This window comes from Tachyglossus aculeatus, chromosome X1, assembly GCF_015852505.1.
Source record: "Tachyglossus aculeatus isolate mTacAcu1 chromosome X1, mTacAcu1.pri, whole genome shotgun sequence".
Taxonomy (NCBI): Eukaryota; Metazoa; Chordata; class Mammalia; order Monotremata; family Tachyglossidae; genus Tachyglossus; species Tachyglossus aculeatus.
The window spans coordinates 108,970,369-108,982,480 of record NC_052101.1 but is presented as its reverse complement, the minus strand read 5'-3'; the positions used below and the strand labels follow the sequence as shown (position 1 = coordinate 108,982,480).

Genomic DNA, 12,112 nt, shown 5'->3' with positions numbered 1-12,112 from the left:
ACAGAGAAAGGGGCTACCTCCTCTCAAAATGGCAGCCAACCTCAGAAAGAGACCAAGAATTCCATTCTGCCAGGCCCAGAAACAGCCTCTAAGCTCATACAGTTGCCCAATTTGCCTTTTGTCAAACAGCCTGCATTTGCACCTCGTATCTTCACCCTTTGGTGATGGGGCCTGGAACTGGGTACCTATGAGTCCTTTGTTCCATGTTTCTTCCTGTTAATTCTACCAACAGCCATCTTTCACATCCAATACTTTCACTGTGCAGTTCTGGCCGCTCCCCCCCCACCCCGGGGACAGGGGTCCTCACAGGAGAGGTCAGCATTTTCACAACATTCTTCAGAGATAACTGAGTCACCAGCTTCCTGTCCTGCCATTCCTCTGATTTGCTCTCTTAGCATGGCTCCCTGGATCTCTGGATGGACCTTTAGGGGGCTTTCTGGGTGTTTGTTTCCAGATTCAGGGTCTTAACTGGCCAGAGTTAACTCATCCGAAATCTTTTCCCTCCTCTCTCTTTTTCTTAGACCAAGGTTAAACGGTTCTCTCCAATGCCCTCCTCCCCCCCCCACCCCCACCCCCATCTCCAACACCCACACACTTCCACAGTCCCATCTTCAATCAAGGGAGCTTTTACTGCTTCTCTCTGGGCTCTGGGATGAGACTCAGAGGCCCTAGGGCCAAAGTGTTAGCTTCTTGGAGGAGCTAGAGCCATCTCTGGGCTGTTTATAAATTGGGGTTTTGCTTCGTTTGTTTGGATACATTGTGTACTTTTTCTTTACAGCCTCAGAAAGCCCTTAATTATGGGTTTAAGACCAGGCTTTAATAATGCCAAATATCTGGTGATTATGTGCATATTGAAATTCAGAAGCCTCTTTCGGCCTCTTAGGCTTTACATGTTGCGGCTGTTCAAGAAACATGGCTACCTATTGATTCCTCCTTGGCTTTCTAAAGCTTGGCTTCCCCTGCCTCCTTTTTTCCCTCCTCTTCCTCCTCCTCTCTTCCACTGTCCAGGGGGGAATGAGGGTGTCAATCAACAAATATTATTCATTTTCACAAGGCAATTAGTCCTGTCTTAGTTGTTTGGAGTCCATGTAAAAGATTAGGCTTGGTGCTTGCCCTCAAGAACCCTCATAGATGACTTCCAAATTTACTTCTTCAGCCCCATCTTCTCCTCTGACCTACAGTCTCGCATCTCTTCTTGCCCCCAGTTCATCTTCACTTGAATGTCCTATCAGCACCTCAAACCTAACCTGTCTAAAACTGAACTCTTCATCTTCCATCCTAAACCCCGGCCTCCTCCTAATTTTTTCATCCCGGTTATTAACACCACCATCCTCCCCGTTCCAGAAGTACAGAACCGTGGTGTCATCCTCGACTTCTCACTTATTCCTTATTCATTATTATGACTAGCATATTTGTAAGTATTTTTAATGTCTGCCTTCCCTCATTTGAGTGGAAGCACTTAGTACAGTGCTCTGCACACAGTAAGCGATCAATAAATATGATTGAGTGAATGGAAACTTCTTGTGGGCAGAGACTGTCTCAGGCTTCTGATGTACACTCCCAAGTGCTTAGTGCAGTGCATTTCACACTGTGCATGTTCAATAAATATCGGTACTACTACTACTACAACATCATGGTACTCTCCTGATGTGACATGAGGTGGCCAGTTTATTTTGGTTTGTTTTTTAATGGTATTTTTTAAGTGCTTACAATGTGTCAAACACTGTTCTAAGTGCTGGGGTAGGCACAAGTTAATCAGTTTGGATTCAGCCTCTGTCCCACATTGGGGCTCACAGTCCAAGTAGAAAGGAGAAGGATTTAATTCCTATTTTAAAGATGAGGTAACTGAGACATAGAGAAGTTAAGTGACTTGCCCAGTATCACACAGAAGACAGGCGGAAGAGCTGGGATTAGAATCCAGGTTTTCTGACTCCCAGGTCTGTGCTCTTTCCATTAGGCCATGTTGCTTAACAAATACCATTTTTAAAAAAAATCCCCCAAACAAAACAAAAATCAACGGAACTGCTGCTGAGAGGGGGTTCACAGACTGTGCCCCAGCCAACCATCCCACAGAGAGTGCTGTTGGTTTCAGAGGGATTGGGTGAGACAGTGTGCATGTCTCAGCACAATGAAAACTTAAAAGTACAATCAGTCAATCAATCAATCATATTTATTGAGCGCTTACTGTGTGCAGAGCACTGTACTAAGCGCTTGGGAAGTACAAGTTGGCAACATAGAAAGTCCCTACCCAACAGTGGGCTCACAGTCTAGAAGGGGGAGACAGAGAACAAAACCAAACATATTAACAAAATGAAATAAATAGAATAGATATGTACAAGTAAAATAAAAAATAGAGTAATAAATATGTACAAACATATATACATATATACAGGTGCTGCGGGGAAGGGAAGGAGGTAAGACAGGGGGATGGAGAGGGGGATGAGGGGGAGAGGAAGGAGGGGCCTCAGTCTGGGAAGGCCTCCTGGAGGAGGTGAGCTCTCAGTGGGGCCTTGAAGGGAGGAAGAGAGCTAGCTTGGCAGATGGGCAGAGGGAGGGCATTCCAGGCCCGGGGGATGACGTGGGCCGGGGGTCGATGGCGGGACAAGCGAGAACGAGGTATGGTGAGATTAGCGGCAGAGGAGCGGAGGGTGCGGGGTGGGCTGTAGAAGGAGAGAAGGGAGGTGAGGTAGGAGGGGGCGAGGTGATGGAGAGCCTTGGAGCCGAGGGTGTGGAATTTCCTGTTGACAGTGGGACACCTCATAACTGCACACATGCACTGTGGATAAATTTCACCAACAAGTGATGTCTTCTTTGAGTATGAAAGACGGGCATATGCATACTCTTCTGGTTCTCATGTCTGCTGTGTGACCTCGGGCAAGTCACTTGACTGCTCTGTGCCTGTTTCCCCATCTGTAAAATGGGGATTAAATTCTCTTCTCTCTTACTTAGACTGTGAGCCCCACGTGGGACAGGGACTGTGTCCAATCTGATTAACTTGTATTTACCCCAGTGCTTAAAACAGTGCTTGGCACATAGTAAGTGCTTAACAAGTACCAAAATCCTCATCATCTCATCCCAGGTCTCTGACTGCTCCATCTCTATCTTCTTTTCTTCTTTTCTGGCTCTATTCCACTTCTCACCCTTTAACTATAAAAGTTCCCCAAGGCCTTGTTTGTTATCCTCCTCACTCTAAGCCCATTCTGTCAGGGAGCTAATCTCCTGATCACTTCCCAATCACACATTTCTTCCTGCCTCCAGGATATCTCCATATGGATGACCCACTGGAACCTTAAACTTTACATGACAAAAACTGAACTCCTCATATTCCCTCCTAAACCCACTTATCCTCTGGCCTTTCCCATTCCAGGGATACAACCACCATCTTTCCAGTAGCTCATTACCTTGGTGTCATTTTTCACTCCTCCCAGCCTTTCACCTCCCATATTCAATCCATCTCTAAATCCTGCTGATTTTTTCTCCACAATATTTCCTGGCTCTGCCTCTTTCTCTCCTCTCTAATGACCACCACCCTGGTCCAAGACCTCATCACTTTTGGGTTAAACTTCTGTATTAGTCTCTGTAATGGTCTGCCTGCCTTCAGTTTCTCCCGTCTTAACTCTATCCTACACTTTGCTGCCCAGATTGTCTTCCTAAAATGACATTCAGAATGCCCCTCCCCCATCAAAATCCTCCAATAGAGACATGTTCTTTTCCCACCTCAATTATATGAGATTTCCCATTTCTTATCTGATCATTATATTCAAGACTGTACAGCCCCCGTTTATTTCCTACTTTACCTCCCTCTTCTTCCGCTACCCTCCAGCTTGCACTCTCTGCACCATACCAAATCTTCTCTCTAATCTCCAACCCATTGTCTGTGCAATCTCCTCCCCACCTCAAATCCCCCAAAACACACTCCTCCCCAGTCAGTCAGTAATATTTACTGGACACCTGTCATGGGCAGAGCACTCTACTTTGCTCCCTACCCAAATAATTTGTCTTAAAAAATAAACCAAAAAATGAAAATCTAAACACAACAACCAAACAAAACCCTTCCAAGGGGCATTTCCTGCCTAATGAATGCCCTATCTCCCTGATCAGATCATACTACTAGTGGCACATGTCTGCTGTGTGACCAAGGGAAAGTCACTTAACTTCTCTGTGCCTCAGTTTCTTCATCTGTAAAATGGGGATTAAATCCTACTCCCTCCTACCTAGACTGTGAGCTCCATGTGGGACAGGGACTGTGCCCAACCTGAAAACCCTGTATCTACCCCAGTGCTTAGAATAGTGCTTCGCATAATAGCAAGTGTTTAACAAATACCACAATCAATTAGTTACTTCTACTATTATCGCCCCATTTGTTTATTCATGTTTTGCTCGCTTTTGTTCTCAGTTTTTTCATTTATTCCCATTGTATCTACCTCGTCAGTCCATGGTATTTGAGTGCATACTCTGTGCAGATCACTGTACTAAGACCTTAAGAGAGTACAGTAGAATTTGACATGACCCCGACTCTCAAGGAGCTCACAATCTAGGTAGGGGAAGCAACCAAGTGTAAAGAGCTGTACACTTGTGCTGGGGTGGAGGGAGTGTAGAGGGCAGGGTAAGTGTTCAATTGGGAATGTGTTCTTGCATTGTACTTTTCCAAGTGCTTAGTACAGTGCTGTGCACATAGTAAGTGCTAAAAAAAATACCATTGATTGATTAACCATATGTGTACTGTCTATGTCTCCCCCATTCGACTATAAGTTCATTAAGAGCAGAGACCTGTCTTCTTTTTGTGTATGTTCTCAAGTGCTACAGTGCTCTTTATACACATTGGGTGCTCTGATAGTCATGACAAAATGGACATATAATCAGCATAAATATGGATGATGGATGTATGGATATGTTCGCTGAACAGCCCCTTTTAACCTCTCCATCGTGCCCTCCCCAGCCCTACAGCACTTGTATATATTTGTACATATTTATTACTCTATTTTACTTGTACATAGTTAAAACTCTATTAACGATGTGCATATAGCTATAATTCTATTTATTCTGATGGTTTTGACACCTGTCTACATGTTTTGTTTTGTTGTCTGTCTCCCCCCTTCTAGACTGTGAGCCCATTGTTGGGTAGGGACCATCTCTATATGTTGCCAACTTGTACTTCCCAAGTGCTTAGTACAGTGCTCTGCACACAGTAAGCACTCAATAAATACGATTGATTGATTGATTGGTGGGATGGAGAATGGGTGGGATTAGTCGGGGAAAGATTCTTGGAGAAATTGGCCTTGTGCTGTTATTTAAAGGGGAGAAAGAAGGAGTTCAGACAAGAGCAGGGAGTTGGCTTCTTGGACTGGGAACATCACTGGCCAAGGCCCTCAAGAAGGGGAGAGCAGAGCATGGAAGCAGACAGTTTGCTGTCCAAACAGAGCTCTGTCCAGAGTCAGTCCCTTCAGCTTGGGCAACAAGAGGGGAACGTGGGTGTGCGTGTGTTGAGGAGGGCGTGGAGGGGCAGGAGGGGAGAGAGATTCCAGGGAACAGCCTAATAAGTTGGCAGTGATAACAGTGGAGGAAATTGGGATGAAATCCAGGACTCCCTCTAGCCTAAGCTAAGCACAGTTGCTCCTTTAACTCTAGTTGGCTAAGCACACCCCTGGGACTCTGTAGCCTGGTGCTCTGTCCCTAGTCTCCTTCCACTGATTTAGTAATTGGCATAGCCAGCTGTAATGAGGTATGTGCACAGAAGAGCAGCTGCTTAAAGTTACAAGTCACCCAATCCGCTGTGTAGGAGACTATGTTTGTGGGGGAATCAGAAAGGTTGGTGCGTTAGATGATACCATCTGACCCCAGAAATATGAGTTCCTTCCACTAGGGCAGTCAGAGTTAATCCAAGGAGTCATTTCTGGCTGGCTGGCTGTCATACTATGGAGGGTCAGGCTCATGGAAGCTCACTTATGGGACAGGTGAAGGGAATTCTGGGAAGCTGGACATTTGGGGAACCGGACATTTGGGGAACCTGAGATAGGTTAATGCCACTCCTGAATATAAGGAGTCCTCTCCCTTCACTCAATGTCAGCCTCCCTCTCTGAGCCCAGAATACTTAATGGAAACAGCCAGGAACGTTTTCTGGGTAGAACCTCTTCTGTCACAAACCACAAGGCTGCTCCCACTCTGAGTTCAGTTTACTCTATGAATATGCCTGTAATTTTACTGAATTGGAGCGGGTGAGATGGGAGGCCATTGATCTAAATAGCCAGTCAGGTTTGTCATGTCCCCGCTCACTGGTGTGCACCAAATGTTAAAGAAAAACCTACAAAACTGAAATGAAATTTAGTATTGAGTCTGGCATCTTGCTCTGTTTGTGTATGTCTTTTGCAGGTCTCCTTTAGTTTGTAAACTCCATGAGAGCAGGAAAAGTCCTCTCTCCTTTACGTCCTTATGCTTGGCTCCCTTGGCTCATTTTCTTCAGTCAGAAAAGGAATGCCCTCAAGCTTTTCCTGTTGGAAATCGAGTTCTTTCAAATGATTTCAAGGTGCTGTCTGTCCTTAGGGTCTGAGGAGAAAGCCATTTTGCCAGGGAATCTGTTCTGTGGGGCACACCCTCATTCCTGTTCTGCTCTGAGCAAGTCCATGTCAAAATGTCTGCCTCAGAAGATGAGCACTGCAAGGAGAGGGACATGTTCTTCTATTTACCACAGCACCCAAGGGTATAAGGAAATAGGTAGTGCCAGTGGTGGTGGAGATGTGAGGTTGAAAAATGAGGTTTAAAAATGGAAACTGAAATAAAACAAAAAAAGTGGAGGGAGGGAAAGAAAAGCTCACCTCCTCCAGGAGGCTTTCCCAGACAGAGTCCCCACCCTTTTCCTCTGCTCCTCCTTCCCTCTCCATTGCCCCTACTCCCTCCCTCTGCTCTACCCCCTCCCTCCCCCACAGCACTTGTGTATATATGTGACATCTCTACTTGGATGTTCTGCTGACACCTCGAACTTAACATGTCCAAAACAGAACTCTTCATCTTCCCTCCCAAACCCTGTCATCCCCGTGACTTTCCTATCATTGTAGATAGTGCCACCACCCTTCCCGTCTCACAAGCCCATAACCTTGGCATTGCCCTTGGCATTGTCCTTGACTCATCGCTGTCATTCAACCCACATATTCAACCCACGTATACAGAAGCAGTGTGGCTCAGTGGATAGAGCACGGGCTTGGGAGCCAGAGGTCATGGGTTCTACTCCTGGCTCTGCCACTTGTCAGCTCTGTGACTTTGGGCAAGTCACTCACTTCTCTGGGCCTTAGTTACCTCATCTGTAAAGTGGGGATTAAACTGTGAGCCCCAAGTGGAACAACCTGATCACCTTGTATCCCCCCAGTGCTTAGAACAGTGCTTTGCACATAGTAAGCGCTTAACAAATGCCATTGTTATTATTCAATCTGTCACCAAATTCTGTCAGTTCTACCTTCATGGCATCACTAAAATCTGCCCTTTCTTCTCCATAATAATAATAATAATTGTGGCATTTGTGAAGCGCTTATTGTGTGCTTATTATTCTTTTTCTCACCTTTGCTGGACTTCGGTGCAGGGCCAGAGAATCCCATATGTGGCCTCAGAGCCCCTTGATGGTTAGTGAGCCATCTGCCCCTCTCTTATTCCCTCCTTTTCGGCCCAGGCAAATGGGGGCATTGCAGGAGTGTGAACCCCATGGGATTGCAATCTCCACGCCCACCGGGTCATGCTGCCACCGCAGCTCTGGAGTCCCAACTCCCACCTTGTCCCCAGAGGATCCGGCACCCTATCTGGGCAGGCAGGCCAGGAGAGAGGCAGGTGGACACCTCATCCTCATGGGGCTCTGGGGCCAGGAGAGGCAAGAATCTCCAGCCTGGGACTGGAGCCCGACGAGGGTGAGAGAAACAGTGGTGGGGATGACTGCGTGGTGGGGAAGGTGAGTAAGTATTTTTACCTTCTTCTCCCTTCATTCCTGTCCTCTCCCTCTCTGTATTTTCTTCCCTCCCCCCTCTTTTCTGCCCCCTCCCTTCCCCAAGGTCGTCTCCACCATGCTCAAAATGAAGTGTGGGCACTCCTGTTTGTGGCTAGATTTGGTGGCTCCTACAGTGCATCCTGCTGAGGCTTCGAAAAAGGTTGCCCCCCCCAGCCCCCGATATCTGGGTACGGGGAGTCCAAACCCCCTGGAGGAAAGACACTTTGGGATCTAGCTCACCTGGATTTTTCCAAACTCTAGGGATTAGCGTGGCCTTGTGCTTCTGACCTCATCCCTTCCAAAGTTTAGTTGTGTGCCCGGGATTGGTGTGTCATTTTTTCTAGAGCCTTTTGTTTCCATAGGAGACAGTGGGGTCAAACGGTATCATTTAGCTTCAGTGTGATGACTCACACCTGTCAACATTAGGAAGCCGGAGATGAGGAAATTTGGAGAGAAAAATAGAGAGACTTTCTAGCTACTTAGAAAAACACTGGGTTTATGGGAGCTTTAGGGGAGAGAGCATGAGGCAGAGCAATTTCTCAGCCCACCAAGCTGGATCTATGATCCTCTGAGGCTTCCTCTGTGGGTTTCACTGGGCTTCTCCAGCCATGTGGTACTGTGTCCTTCCTGAGAGGTGGGGGTGGGTGATAGCATCTCTTCTCTGGTCACTGAAATGCCATGGTTCTCACCTTTCCCCACTGCATCCCCATGTAGGCTGGCCACTGATGGCCCTTGTGTATACTGGACACACAGATGCATGGACTGTCATGTGCATTACATTGGGCACTTGGCATAATGAAGTGACATGATATTCACCATTCTGCGGGAGCCAGTCCAAAGCCAGCCATAGTTAGAGTGCTTCTCTGAGTGGATTCCTGAGACTCCTCCCTTCACTCCTCCCCCCAGCCCATACACTTGCTCCAAAGTCTTTCTATTCCATTCCCAGGTCTCTGTGAGCATAGGCACCATTTCCAAGCCGTAGAACTCAGGGGCTGGAGCCGGGGTGGTGGGAGGCTGGACACTTACAATGAAAATACTAGAAAGCAAAGCCCTCGACTGGACAGGGGATAGACTCACTGAAAACTGAACAAATGGCCACCCTTGCACCTTGTATCTTTTCCTGGTGAATGTCCACTGAGCCTCTCTCTGGTTACTCTCCCCTGTGATGGTAAGTAATAATATTTAGGGTATTTGTTAAGCACTTACTATGTGCCAAGCACTATTCTAAACACTGGGGTAGATACAAGGTAATCAGATTGTCCCACATGGCGCTCACAGTCTTAATCGCCATTTTACAGATGAGGTAACTGAGGCATAGAGAAGTTAAGTGGCTTGCCCAAGGTCACAAAGCAGACAAGTGGCGGAGCTGGGATTAGAACCAGTGTCCTCTGACTCCCAAGCCCTTGCTCTTTCCACTAAGCCACGCTGCAATGAGCATCATGAGATCTCGTATCTCTCTTTATCACTTCCTTCCTCTTCCTGCTTCACCCTGGGTTTTCCAACAGAATATTCCTTGCCATACTTAGTCTGGTCCCCTTGCTCCTGCCTTTGTGCCCTCTTTCACATTCACTCATTAATTCATTCATTTGTATTTATTGAGCGCTTACTGTGTGAAAGCACTGTACTAAGCACTTGGGAGAGTACAATACAACTATAAACAGACACATTCCCTGCCCACAACGAGCTTACAGTCTCTCCCTTCCTACTCCTGGGTTGAGCCTTCCTCTAAACCACCTGCCTCCATTTTGATCCAAACTTGCCTCAAATCCCAACTCTTTGAGAGAGTTTGCCTTGGTACTCCCTAAACAGCCTGGCTGACACCTTCACTCTCCTCCTCTTCCCTCCCCCTTCACATTCTACCTTCTAGTACCATTCAGAATAATAATTTCCAAGAAAGGAAAATTGCATGCTGTGCAGATCACTTCAGAGAAAAAGCATGGCCTAGTAGAAAGAGCATGGCGTGGGAGTCAAAGAACTTGGGCTTACAGTCCAACCCTGCCACTTGTCTGCTGTGTGACCTTGGACAAGTCATTTTGCTTCTCTGTTACCTGTTCTGTAAAATGGGGATAAAATCCTACTCCCTCCTATCTAGACTTTGAGCCCCATGCTGGAAAGGGACTGTGTCCAACCTGATGACCTTGTATCTATCTCAGCGTTTAGAACAGCATAAGGCATATAGTAAGTGCTTAAAAATAATATTATTATTATTATTATTATAAAAATAATTACTACTATATAGTTGGGGTTCTCATTTTTCACATGTTCACTGCAGAGCCCAGCCCAGTATTTTGCTTAATGAATAGCCATTCAACCCAACCCTTTCAAGGGGGCTTGTTTCTGCCGGGAAGTACAAGATTAATAGCTTTGAGAAGGAGTTTATTTTCTGGCACCTTCTAGTGCTCATGATGTTTAAAAGAAAGTGATGATAATTTTGGGGTGCCTGATATCAGCAAGTGATGGTGCCAGCAAACTCCCATGGGTATGCCAGCACATTTCCTGTATTGTCCCTAGGGCTTCTTGGGGGCACCGTCCATCTTACATTACTCCCTGTAGGGGCTCCTTAGAGCTCACCCTAGTTTCCTTCTGTAGAGGAGAGTTTTTCCAGAAGGAGGAAGCATGCCTAATCCAAAGAAGTTGCCCAGCAGTGGTGGGAGTGGCAGAGCCAGGGTGGTATCTGCCCAGTATTGGTAGTTCTTGACCGGTCTAATAATAGTAATAATAATTTGATAAGCACATACTATGTGCATGACACTGTACTAAGCACTGGGATACATATAAGATAACCAGGTCAAACACGGTCCCTGTATACCACACCGGGCTCACAGTCTAATGGGGAATTGAATCCTGATTTTACAGATAAGGAAACTAAGGCATAGAAATAAATGACTTGCCCAAAGTCTCACAACAGGCAAGTCGCAGAGCTGGGATTAGAACCCAGGTCCCCGACTCCTAGGCCTATGCTTTCCACTAGGTCAGGCTGACAAGGCAATTGGTTCCTGAGAACATCAATTTAAGTTAAAATATTGTAAGGTGGAACCAATTTTTCTCATAGAACCAATGTTATAGGTAGGACATTTGTTTCTGACTAAGGTTAGATATTTTTATCAAAAGCACCCAAAATTATATACTCAGTTGGTACAGTTCATAAACAGTAGATCATAAGCTCCAGAAAGACAGGGGAACATGTCTTGCTCCTGTTGTACTCTTCCAAGAGCTTAGCATAGAACTTTGCACTCGGTAAGCTCTTGATAAATACCATTGGTGATAGTGAATGATCATAGATGACTAATATAGCTACCTTCATGTGTATATGTATTGAATCAAAGAGATTCCGTGACTGGAAATGAAATGGTGGTGTCATACTTCACACTGCTGCCGAGATTGTCTTTGTCCAGAAACGCTCTGGGCATGATACTCCCCTCCTCAAAAATCTCCAGTGGCTGCCAATCAACCTACGCATCAGGCAGAAACTCCTCACCCTCGGCTTCAAGGCTCTCCATCACCTCGCCCCCTCCTACCTCACCTCCCTTCTCCCCTTCTACAGCCCAGCCCGCACCTTCCGCTCCTCTGCTGCTATTCTCCTCACCGTGCCTCGTTCTCACCTGTCCTGCCGTCGACCCCTGGCACATGTCATCCCCCTGGCCTGGAATGCCCTCCCTCCGCACATCCGCCAAGCTAGCTCTTTTCCTCCCTTCAAGGCCCTACTGAGAGCTCACCTCCTCCAGGAGGCCTTCCCAGACTGAGCCCCCTCCTTCCTCTCCCCCTCCTCCCCCTCTCTATCCCCCCACCTTACCTCCTTCCCCTCCCCACAGCACCTGTATATATGTATATGTGTTTGTATGTATTTATTACTCTATTTTATTTGTACATATTTATTCTATTCATTTTATTTTGTTAATATGTTTTGTTTTGTTCTCTGTCTCCTCCTTCTAGACTGTGAGCCTACTGTTGGGTAGGGACCATCTCTATATGTTGCCAACTTGTACTTCCCAAGTGCTTAGTACAGTGCTCTGCACACAGTAAGCGCTCAATAAATACAATTGAATGAATGAATGAATGAACCCTCCTTTCCGACCTTGTCTGATCATCAGATGAAATTCCCCACCCACTGGCTTCTCCTGCCCTTATAAATGTTTCCTTCTTGTT

The 12,112-nt window shown here is 46.4% G+C and overlaps 1 protein-coding gene across 9 annotated transcripts in view; it reads left to right on the top strand.

Moving 5' to 3' along the window:
• The window catches only part of ATP2B2 (ATPase plasma membrane Ca2+ transporting 2), a 587,231-nt gene that overhangs the window by 301,834 nt on the left and 273,285 nt on the right, over positions 1 to 12,112 (top strand). The window lies entirely within an intron of this gene.